The 12,865-nt window shown below is 41.5% G+C and overlaps 1 pseudogene; it reads right to left on the reverse strand.

The window, feature by feature from the left end:
- Positions 1 to 12,865, reverse strand: part of LOC134510541 (ATP-dependent translocase ABCB1-like) — a 35,189-nt pseudogene that overhangs the window by 417 nt on the left and 21,907 nt on the right.

Below are 12,865 nucleotides of genomic sequence, written 5' to 3' on the forward strand. Positions count from 1 at the left end.
TCTAAAGTATCTTTATTCTTTGGAGTTTTGAGAGAGATAAGAACCCCCTTTCTTTCTCAGAGGTAAATGGCTTTCTGAAATATGTCAGTTAGTGAAGCACGTGTCCTTATCATGCTGTGAGACAGATTAGGATTTTGGATCAAGCTGTGCCTCATGATTTTTATTCTTATTTCTTTAAAATATAAATTCTGTCTGATAGTCACAACCTTTCACCCTTCAATTGGGTTAGTAAACCTTGTTGCAACACTGACAAGGACACTAATTTGAAACAGCCTGAAATCTGATGAAGGGTGTAATTTTGCATTTATTTGCATTTATTTTTCACACACCTACCCCTGCCTCTGGGGATTTCTGGGAGCATAGAAATCCTGGCAGAAATATGGGAAAAGGAGAACTTATTTCAGCAAGTGTGTCGTTGAGAAAATGTGATTCAGTCACCAGCATAAGCAGAATGTCCTGTTCAGATGGGACAGTCTGTGCCTTGCCTAGAGGAAATGAGAAAATCCAGAGAAATGAGAAAACAAAATTAAATTCTGTGAGCTGTTAGAGCTACGTGTTAAGTGCTGTGGATGCATGAATTCGTAAACGTGGTGTTAATTTCCTTGTTAGGAGTAAAGCATTTTTGATTCAAAGTTATTCTACTAAGTTTATGCTCTATGGACCACCTGCAACTAAAGCATAAAGTGTTAAATTTTTAAAATTTTTTTCTTTTTTATCTGCGTGTGGGTTTGGAAAAACATGTAATCAATGAAGAAGGAGCGTAGTGCAGCGGGGGCTCTCACTTCAGGTCAGGCTGTGGAGTCCCATCCTCATCGGACAAGCACCGTTTGCTTTGAAGACACTGAGGCTTAACGCAGGGGGTTGCAGAAATTGCCTGCCCCCATTATTGCATTGGCAAGCTGAGAACAGGAGCCCGGTTTCTGCATCAGTGGGGCTGAGCCAGTTGCCGAACCCAACAGGTTTCCTTTTACCCCTGCTCCAGGTTGCACGTGCATCTGTTTAGAAACGGTCATACCTGGAATGGTGCTTCGGGCCCATCGGTGTTGAGGAGCACATTGCTGCCCTCCTTTGGGCTTTGAATGCTGGCCTGTTTGTGCGTAAGCAATAGCCACTCTCTTTCCAGAAACTTCTTTCCTGAAAACCTTTTTGGTCTCTTGCTGGTGCACATGTCGCTGCCATGATTCTCATCGCTCACTGGAGTTCAGAGAGATGCGAAGTTAGAACTTGTAGTTACAACCAACCTGTAAAAACACAACCCCCAAAACCTGAAGAGATGAACGAGCTCTCATCCCTTTTTCACTAAGGCTCTATGCAACAGCTGGCTGCTGGCCCTAGGCTGGGCACTGCTTTTCCTTACCGTGGAAAGACCAGCCCATTCTAACTCCAGTGCTTCTGCCCTCAAACCCGCTCCCTGTTCTTGTACATGCATCTGTTTGCTGGCAGCACCCATTCTAGGTGCTCCAGAGCTGATCTTCTCAGCACCTGGAGGACAGAAGGGGTCCTCTGCGCCTGGAGTCCTGTGCTTTGCAGTTTGGCAAGTCAGCAGGGCTTTTTCTGTGTAATCTTTAATTTTAGCATCTATGAATTTTTGTGCTGGTGGAAGAGGGTTGTGTTCTTAAAGCAAATGTATGTCAGATATTTATTAGCTATGGGGTTTAAGGAAACTACTTACAGAATTTTACCAGAACCAGAAGTATTGAAACATCCTTAGTTTCATACAAAACAGAACCAGCTCTACAGTTGCACTTCAGCAACAGGTACCACCCACTATCGCATGTTGTGTGACCCACATTGACCATTGACCAGAGAATAGCAGATGCCTTTTTCAGGCAGGAGCTGCTGATGGATCATGTGCTTTATGACCTTGCTGTTCAGGATCGTGGCAACCTTGTCAGCGTTTTGGATGGTGGAAGGGCGGTGAGGTATCACGATGCAGGTGCGACCTTCTCTGGCTTTATCCAGAGCTTCTGGACAATCTGTGCAATGAACAAACCAAAGGGTGAATTAAAACCAAGTACAGCAGCTGTTTCCACCTGTGGTGCCCTAGTCTGTTATCTGTGATAGAGCAATGACAGAGGTGATGTTTCTGTGGCCTCAGAGGTGAGAAGCTGTTACTTCTGATGACTAGTTCAGATCCCTGTCTGTGCACCTTGGGTCGGGGACAGGGGACAGACAGTGCTCGCTGGTGTGCACGCGTTCCTATTTTCATTTGCCCCACAAGTCAGGACAAGCAGACTTCTCCAGGGTCACAGCCTGGCCCTTCCCTACTGCCACAGGCAGCTCTTAGTTGGTCAGTTTTAGAAACTGTCCCCAACAAATTGGTCTGGCTCCTCTGACAAGCCAGGCACTTTCACACTCTCAGCAACGAGGAAAACTGCTCCGAGTTTCAGTCCCACTCATTAAGTAATTACAACTTGATCCCCCAAATAGTTCCATTATAAATTCACGGATAATTTTGTATTCTAGTTTGTAAACATTAAGTATGGTGTAGTTAGTACACACATTTTTAATCCCCCCACCCCCTTTTTTTTTTTTTTTTGAAGTCTGTGAAGGTTATGAATTCTTTAATGTCACCTCATGTTCTGGGCTCTGTGGCCACAATGATGCCAAATATTGCAATAAAATTATTTTGAAAATTGATAATACCGAATTGGTTTGGGGATTGAGGGTGGGTAAATTTGTTTGTTTGTTTTTTACAAAGAGCCTCCTGTTGGCATGAGCAGCCAACTTGCAAATCCCTGTTCCCGTTTGCAAAGCCAAGGTCTCGTTTCACTTTCTGTATCCAGTGCCGAGATACTGGGAGGAATTTGGGCTGCTGTACAAGAGCTGGGGCAGTAGCAACGTGTTGCTTCTGGCCACCAGAGAGATGGTTTCCTCTGTCTCCCGTGTGTACTGGATTTCTAGATATGGGAAATAAGCAGAAGTGTAAACCTACATTTGTACCTACTTCTGCAGAGCGTGACATTTGAGCTGCGTTTCCGCCGAGTGACCAGTCTGGGGCAGCCCCTTTCCGAGTCACAGGGGCAAGTGTGGGTGAGGAGCCCGCGCACAGTGGCCGAGCTGAGAAACACGTTTCTGAGTGTATTTCACTGCAGAGCAAACCCCGTGATGCTGAGCAAGAGCAGCGTCATTTGTTTTCGAGCAGGGGACCAAGGTGCAGAGAAGGTGAGAGCAGGGAGCGAGAGGAAGGCTGTGACAGTGCCGGGAGCAAACCCAAGGCTCAGCCTAGCAGCAAGCAGCCCGAGCATTCAGTTCTTCTTTCACCACCCTGGTTCTCTGAAAGAAAACTCAGCCTGAGAGACATCGTGAGTGATTTAGGATGAATGAGAAGCCAGTCAAATAGAAATCTCATCTGCCTCACACCATATTTTAAAGCTGACACAATTTTGCTGAAGGAATTTGATTCCAGCTCTGTGCTTCCCCCCTTTGTTACCTGCTACGTGAAGGAACGTACATTTCTCATCAAAGGGATGAGGCTTTGCAGGGAAACCCCGCCAATCTCCTAAGCATGTGGGAATTTATTGACTGAGAAATATTCGTCCTCGCCCATATTCTCCCCAAGAGCGAGCTGACAGGCAGGTGTTCTCTTCGGCCCATCAGTTCAGACAGCAGGTAGGACGAGCCCTTGTTTGCATTCACCTGCCAGCGGCTGCTCAGCGGGACACGAGCAGATCAACTTCTGGGATTTATTTTTTTTTTCCCTAGCATAATCATTCACAACCAGTGTAGAAATCCTGAATCTGCTTTTCCCTCCAAGGTGCTTTTTATTTTGCAGCAAAAAGATCCACCATACCGGAGATTCAGCTTGTCACATCAGGTGGAACCAGGAGGTAACGACAGGTATAAATAGGGAAAGGGAGAGAAGAAAGCGGGAACAAGGTGGTGGGTTTCTGCCTGTTTTTTCAAGCCAACTCTGTGTGTGACTTTACTTTTACTCACCTGGCTAATGAAATGTTGAAAAAAGGAGGGTGAGACCAGCGCTCCTCAGGCTGCCTTAGCACCTTCCTGTCGCTTTCACTTAACTGAAGGAAAGTACCTTTTTTCAGTACTTTCTGCATATCTCTTGCTCCATGCTCTTGCATCTAGAATGACTTGCCCTTGTACCAATATCACCCAGGTTATTTTATTAGCAGAGACTTCTCCCGCAGGGATGAAGACCCCTCCCATTCAGGCATCTGCAGCAACAGGCACTGTCACCACCTAGTGCTCTGCTTGTCCTTCGGGTCTTCTGGGGGAATAAAAAACCAAAACCACATTTCAATGTCCAATTCAGTAAGTCACAGCAATGCTTTTAACCTGTACTTACTTAGGAAAGCGTGAATAGGCACTATGGTTTTTTTCCCCTAGCTGCAAGTTGGAAATGAGGGCTTAATTACCTTTTGTAGTGATTCAATGAAGTAAAGAATATTGGCTTCTTTTGCTGCCTTAACAATTTCCTCATGTGACACTGCCGAGCGTTATCCCCATATGCGATGTTTTCAGCAATAGTGCAGTCAAACAGCATTGGTTCTTGTGAGACAATACCAATCTGAGCTCTCAGCCACTGGATATTTAGTGTCTTTGCATTTTGGCGATCCAGGAGCTAAAAAGTGAGGAATAATATACGGTACTTTATAGATGGCTGGATTTTGTTTGTGTTGTTTTTTGGTTGTTTTTTTTTTTTTCTTAAATTTAGTGAAATTAAGGCCTTTAGCAAATGGGGCACACAGGTCATTTCATGCCCTGAAGTCTGTTATCTTAGGCACTTGTGCATGGCAGCAGAGGTAGGGAGATGAGTGTGAAAGCCTAGTTATATTTGCAATCAATACAATATCAGACATCTTTATGAACCTTTGAATACTCCAGCTATATGCAGCCACTGTGTTGCACCCCTCTTGTTTATCACCCTAACTACAAGAGCCAGTACAGATCTACTTTCTCTGCCATCTTGCTGTCAGTCCTAGAGACATCTGGCACTATGCTGATGACACTAAGATCTATTTCAGAAACCGGTGGAAAACCTACACGACAAAGTGTTTCCACAGCTACTTCCTTTATTAGCGGCTATATCCCATCTCCATTATGCTGATCTGGGAGTCGGATGTCCTCGCCTCTCAAATGACAGTAAAGGGCGACAGTAATGGACAGTAGTCCCTAATCCCATAACTGAGTATCATCCTTGTACATCAGTGAGAAAAATTAATCTACTACCAGTTGCTCATATAAGATGAGATTTGTGTGTAAAACTCTATATATTGGCACTTGAACTCCTCCCGCTGTACCTTATCTGGACATTAGCATCCACAATTAGAAGTTTAACTGTCTCTGTTATGCAGAGACTTATTTTGTCTAAAATAAAACATCAGTCCATATTTCTGCTTTATCCTGATGACTCCTATCTAAAGCAGAACTAATGCGCTGTGGACTACATCATCATCCTGTGCCTGTGGGTGCACCTGGACATTGGACTCTCGGAGAGCAGATCATTTTGTTCTGTTTATACACAGCCTGGCATGGCAGAGAGCCCGACCCCAAGGCTTGGATTCCTCAGGACAATGATCAACTAAAATATAATAGGCTAAATGTTTCTGTCTTTACCAGAAAAACTGTATTTGTGTACACATGAGACTAGGTACACCTTTGTAAGGAGTAATTTGACTTGACAGCTGTTTTCTGGGCGGGTTGATGAGATGAATCTATCTTCTTATTCTCAGAATGTACTAGAAGCATTTAAATGATTAAGCACTGAACAAGTATTTTTTTTTTTGCTGTTTCAGAAAAAGATATCTCTCAGTTCAAGGCCACTCTTTCATTGAGAAGCATCAGGAACTAAATACAAACTCCAGGGAGAAGCCAAAAGGTCACTCCAGCATCTCCCTCTGTCAAGGAGGGTACCTGTACTTCAGGCTGCAGTTTGGTTTGAGCTACAGATGACAGTTTTTCCTTTCACAGAGAGTCAGGACTACTGTGGGAGGCAGACGTCCAGTGGTGGGGAGGGTTTGGGAAGTCCAGTGGTCACATGTTCCTCTGACTTTTAGAGGAAGAAAAATCCTCTGAACTGAAGCGCTGACTATGGATGAAATACGGATGTAAGTGAAGAAACAGATGAAATATGAGATCACTTTATTTGGCAAGTACAAAATTTCCTGTGAATGCAGAGACACCTATCTGCAGCTTCCAGATGCTTCAAGATACAAGAAGAGCTTGTCAGGTTTTTTTGATCTTCCCTTTACTCAGTTTGTACATACTAGGTGGTGATGCGATGAAGTTCAGTGGCTACCCTAAGCAGTGCTGCTGATAAATTTCCAACAGTTCGTCCTTACTGTAGTTAAACTAAACCTCAGTGATAGCAGTAGGCTCCGGTCAGGCCAATGTAACAACTTCTCTCCATTAGATCTTGTTCTAGTAACTTGAAATGGCATGGGAAATTCAGAAATTTTACTTTCCTTCTACTTTCCCCATGATTACGTAGAGAATATTGAAAATCCACATGTTCCTGGCCTTAATTTTCAAAAATATTACCAAAAAAATTATACTAGAAACATTGAAAAAAGCGAGTAGTTACACTAGCAAACATGTAGTGAGATTATTTAAAAGGAAAAAAAAAAAAGAAAATAAATTATATTAATAAAATAGAGTAAGCATATGTCACGTACCTGCAACTTACACTTTGATGTGGAACACTTACCATTTCTACATAAAATGGGTCGTAAAATCTCTCAAGCGGCTGAACAACAGTGCTTTTTCCACAGCCACTGCTACCAACAAGAGCCAGAATTTGTCCTTTTTCTACTTTCATGTTCAAACCTCAGAGCACTTTGGCCTCTGGTCAGGTTGGGTAGTTAAACACCGCATCGTTGAATGTTATGTTTCCACCAAATATTTGCTGATTGAAACAGCCGAGTTAGGTCAAGTTTTTAGGCTAATGTAATAGATCATAAAAGACTATGAAGAGCATTGATGATAGAGATCAGTGGGAGTTTTTCCAAAGGATTAGACTTCTTTTTTTCCCAGGAATTAGTAGGTAGTGAGAAGCTATTGTGAAAACACAAACTTGCTCCTAAATATTCAACTCTGCAGGCATATTTTAATTAAAATTCTGTTCCATAAACACAAATTCTGACAGCTTCTCTTACACCATCTGTTAAACAAAATTACATTTTCAAAAGTAATAATAACTCTAGGTGGCTGACTTCTGTCTGCTTTGTGAGGACCTTGTTCAGATTCTTGGCATGTTCTTTGCTGATTTTTTAAATTTTTGTCCTTAAAGATACTGAAAATAATCTACCATTTTTGATCTGCGGACAGAATCAATCCTTTTCCTTAAAGATCTTTTCTAATTAATTTCTATTAAATGTAATATGATATATGTAATAGGGATATATGCCTACAGAAGAAGTATAGTTCATATGAATGAGTTCATATAAAATTTAAATATAGACATATGCAAATGACCAGTCAACAGAACAGCTCAAATATGTGATACTTCAGATGACTTCACAGGTATTTTCCTTTATTATTATGTGTGTGTGTATACATATGTGTATGTACACATAATAAACACCAGGTTTATAATATATACGTGACAGCTGTCTGGAATGTTCTGTGCTCTTTGTTATAAGAGAGGCCACGTGCACCCATATGTTCATATACGTTGTTGGTTACTAAAGTATTTGACCATCTATTGTGGACAACTTGCACATAAGTTATCCCTCAAAAATTTCTGGTTAAATACTAGAGACCTACTTATATGTTCAAGATCTATGCTAAGGTAGCTTCATGCAAGAAAGTCTTGAAAAATGGTCTCTGCTGCATTAACCCTCTTTCCACTGGCTCTTTAAAGATCTTTCGCCAAGAGACAGGTGAGGTTTTGGCAAGAGAAGACACAAAGCATAGCTTAACCCCAATTTAGTTGGATGAGTCAGATGTGAATGGGTTTGCACAGCACTTGTTCTCAGTAGCTGTCATGTGGGTGGGAGGAAAAAAAAAAAGAAAACCAGGCTTGGAATAAATTAGAGGACTGTGCTATGCTGTGTATAACACCGTGCTTACTTACAGGCTTCTCTCCTTCCTTGCTGTATCTTTCTGCAGGTGGTACTCTTTCAAACAGCATGAACAAGTGGGCAGTGGATATCTTGGCTTTGGCATAGTCTGGAGTGAAAGAAGCGCTTTGTCCTAGTGCCATTGCACCAAATACAACAGCTGAAAAAACTCTGTAAAGATTAAAAGGAGAAAAATATACTGACATTGATCTGGCAAAGGCAAGAAAATCTTTTATGGGTAGATTAGGGACTTCAGATAAATACTCATTAACAGAGATGAGGTAGGGTAAGAGCTGTCTACTGCAAACTCTGTGACTTTTTTCCTTGCTGAGAAAATCCATAATTTGTAGGGAGGAGCACAGCACTCTAAGCTTCCCTTCCCTGCCCACCTCTCCGGATTCATTAGAAATGGATGTGTTGATTTCTGTTTCTGTTCTCAATGCATGAGATGTGGTAGGATGTGTCGTTCCTTGCAGCTCAGTTTCTTCATCTATAAAATTGATGGTATTAGCTGCAGAGCAGCCTGAAGATTATGGAGAAATTTGCCATTCCACATTCCCTTTGAACGGCCCAGTCTTCCAGGCACAATCAGATGCTGGATTTAAGGAGAAAAAGGCAAAAGACAAATAGGAGATGAGAGAGAGTCATGAAATCCGGGGGCAGTAGGAGAGGAGACATACGAGGAGAAGGGATTCACCTGAATGCATAGGGAAAGGGAGAGTAATGTTATTTTTTTGAGATGGGGTTGGTGTAATCAGGATAAGAAGCCATTATAGCTTCAGCATCATTTTTTTTGCCAGACAAGAGTGAGGCAAGTGCTGAAAGCAAGCATGGGATGTGCATGGGAAACAAGGTGTCTATCGACAAATATGGACAGGGATTCCAGCTGCAGGGAGACACGCAGAAGACTTGGTTAGATGCTAGAGACAGGGAGGGAGGAAAGAGAAGGTTGAAAAGGTGCCAGTTGGTGGGAACAATGGCAACAACTCACTGGAAACACTCGGAGAAGCTTTTTCAGCTCTGGCTGGGCATTTTCCAGATCGGGTGTTTGCTGAGCCTTTCTCCTGCTCTCCACCTCTCTTGTCCCAGGGTTTATAATTTCCTCACCTCAGTTTCACTTGTTACTTGCTCTGCCTACCTTTTAATCCTGTCCACCTACGCTCCCTACAGCTAAGCCATGTGATTCTGCTGTTGTTAAAGAAACCTTGTAGGCCATGAAAGCAAGGAATGGCTTGGCTTTGCCTGTTTTCACGTTGCCTTCCTTTTACCCTGGGCAACCTGATAACAAGGGAAATTGTATGCAGGTAGCTAAAAACATCATTTATTTTGGATTTGTAATAGTGGAAGGAAGGGGAATATAAGGGTGAAGAGTGGAAGACAGAAGTATTTATTGATTTTTTTCAGTTCTATATGCCACGATTTCATAATACCTATAGAAATATCAAACATACTCTGCAACATAAACAAAGAAGAACCTAAGAGATACTTACAAAACCATGTCCTTTTCTCACTAGATAGGCACCAAACCTTAAACAGCCAGCGTAAGTACATAATAGCTTGTGTAAAGGCAAAAGTAAATCCAAAGATATGTGGCTTCTTTACAGAATTTCTGTAACAGAAAAAACATATAATCACAATCATATTGTACATTCACCTGTAGCAATCAAGAATGTGAAAAGTATCCTGTAATTCAAAAGAATCCACAAGTCCTTAGTATTTTAAAGCTCTTTGTAAGATCCTAACCTAAGATATCATCATTCCTGTATGCTTCAGGTTCCTCTGTCTGCAAAAACTGATGAAACCGTTGGGACAGAAGAAGAAATTGCTCTAACGCTAAATATTTTAAGCACATACAATTTGCACTGTCTTTACCTCATACATTCATTAAAACTATTTTAAAAATTATAACACGCTTGCAATTCAAAGTTTCAACTGACACATGAGGAAAATCATCGAGAACTTCAGAATTTGTATAAAGCAGAAATAACTTCAACGGAACAAATCTTTGTGCTTTGTCTTACATTAAACCAAAGCAAGTGACAATTCATGAAGTTTCACATGACCTGCAATAGCACTTTGATGGAATAGCAGAGTCAACAAATAAAGAAGCTGCTGTGCAGGTCCACCCTTCTGGTTCCTTCCTCAGGAAAATCCCACTGATTTTGATAGGAATCTTACCTAAACATACAGGTAAAGACTGACTTTTGGTTTGTTAAACAGTAGGTTCCCTCAGAAGAAAGGACTCATGATTTAAGGATTAATAAAGGCTTCCATTTGCAGAATTACAACAGCCAATAACAATATCATGGACACTTTGGAAAAAAAAAGTCTTTTAGAACACTACATTTAGAACATTACCTAAAATGTCAAGAACATCAGCTTGAAGGAAAAGATAATCTATATTTTTTATATCAAAGCTGAGTTTGGAATGAAAGATTTTATTATTCACTGACAGATAAATTTTGATTCAGCTTATTGGTGTTAATTTATGTTCATTTTAAAAAGGAATATTTCAATAAGGTTTTTTTGAGAAGCATTTTTTTACCTGTTTGATGATTGCAAACTTTGTCCATACATAAGCTCAAAATTTCTTTCCTGAGTCAAAGTAACAACAGTTTGAGTATTTTCTATGGCTTTAGAAGCAATCGGTATTAGAGAACAGATAGTCATCAGCAGAAGAACAAGATTATATGGACATTTTTTAACATAATCCGATAAATAGAATAACTGCAATAGAAGTGTACCTACAATAGTGTTGAAAGAGTGATTGCAACATTTGTAGTTATGCTGCTGTTAAATTTATCCAATTAGCGTGGATTATAGCAGTGAAGTTGAGGCAGCATACATTTTAGCACAGGCTAGCAATAGGAGTTTATTTTCCAGCGGGCTTGTGAAACCTGTCACAAGGATGATGCCATGCAGCTGTCATCGCTGCGGGAGCCCAGTCAGGATAAACTGAACAAGACTACATCACCTGCAAACGCATTTGGGACTGCAGGGTAAACATATGTCCACATTTTCAAAAGCAACTAGTGATTTTGAGCTCACCCTTAAAGGAACGATCTTTCCCAGGGTGCATTCTCAGCATTTTTGGAAAATCAGGAGTCTTTCGGAAGTCCAGAGAAACTCAAGGAGAAACTCGAAACTACTGGCCATTCTTAAAAATGTGGAGACAGGTTTTCCTGGCCCATATGGCAGCTTCTCATCTAATTCCTATTAATTTTATGCCTTTGAAAATCTTCCTGTTTTGCCACAGAAGAAACAGCAGGAAGTAGTTTCCAAAAATGATTAGTGATCGAAGCTCACGCCTTAATTTTCTTAATGCTCCCCAAATATTAAGGGGATTTGTTTGTAGTTAATTAATATAATCAGCAAATCTTCTAATAACAACAATTGACTTCGCCTTGGTCAAGAATGCAGCAAATCAAAACTCAAACTGTAAAGCATCTTGGAAAGTGATTTTGTAAATTATATTCATGGAGCACTATACTCATTCTAGCTCATAATTTAGTTCAATGTACTCATTGATCTGGACGAGGGGATTGAGAGCACCCTCAGTAAGTTTGCAGATGACACCAAGTTGGGCAGGAGTGTTGATCTGCCTGAGGGTAGGAAGGCTCTACAGAGGGATCTGGACAGGCTGCATCAATGGGTCAAGGCCAACAGCATGAGGTTCAACAAGGCCAAGTGCCGGGTCCTGCACTTGGGTCACAACAACCCCATGCAGCTACAGGCTTGGGGAAGAGTGGCTGGAGAGCTGTACTCAACACTGGTAAGGCCCCACCTTGAGTACTGTGTCCAGTTTTGGGCCCCTCACTACAAGAAAGACACTGGGGTGCTGGAGTGGGTCCAGAGAAGGGCAACAAAGCTGGTGAGGGGTCTGGAGCACAAGTCTTATGAGGAGCGGCTGAGGGAGCTGGGATTGTTTAGCCTGGAGAAAAGGAGGATGAGGGGAGACCTTATCGCTCTCTACAACTACCTGAAAGGAGGTTGTAGCAAGGTGGGGGTTGGTCTCTTCTCCCAAGTAACAAGTGATAGGACAAGAGGAAACAGCCTCAAGATGTGCCAGGGAATGATTGGATATTAGGAAAAAATTTTACACTGAAAGGGTTATTAAGCATTGGAACTGGCTGCCCAGGGAAGTGATTGAGGCACCATCCCTGGACGTATTTAAAAGACAGGTAGACATAGTGCTTAAAGATACGGTTTAGTGATGTTTTTTTTCTCAGTTGATGGTTGGACTAGATGCTCTGAAAGGTCCTGTCCAAGCTAGGCAAGTCTATAATTCTATGATTTTATGTGAAAAGATAACTAAAAATTATCCACTGTCTAGAAAGTCACCTAGGACCTGAGACTGAAGCTCAATTCTTTCCCACATATTGTCACTCATGTAAGATGCATACACAGTGGAATCCCACTACTTTCCCTGAAGCCCCCCGTAGTGTCTGTACCACTCCAAATCATATGCTTGTAGATTGTACCAGGAGCCAATTGACTCCATTAGATAAGCGTATGACCGATTCTGCTGCTCGTAAGGAAGGCGTGAAATACACTTACTCTCTTTTAGCTATGTTGTTTCTGTACTGCCTTTCACTGAGAATAGTTTATTTTTATCTTTGGTGTGTGAAGATGGCATTTCTCCATAGGTGGTTTTCCAGGAAGAACCCCTCTTTTAAAGAGAACTGTAGATATTTTACATAGAGCTAAAAACAGATGGTTGGGACTTGTTTTCCTTCAGGTTTACTTTATATGTTGATAATGAAACATTTTGCTGAATTGCTATGGAAATAAATATGTTTTAAATTTTGCCAAAAACTGGGGGATCTGCAAAAAATTGTTTTGAT

The sequence above is a fragment of the Chroicocephalus ridibundus genome, chromosome 2, assembly GCF_963924245.1.
Source record: "Chroicocephalus ridibundus chromosome 2, bChrRid1.1, whole genome shotgun sequence".
In the NCBI taxonomy this organism is placed as follows: domain Eukaryota; kingdom Metazoa; phylum Chordata; class Aves; order Charadriiformes; family Laridae; genus Chroicocephalus; species Chroicocephalus ridibundus.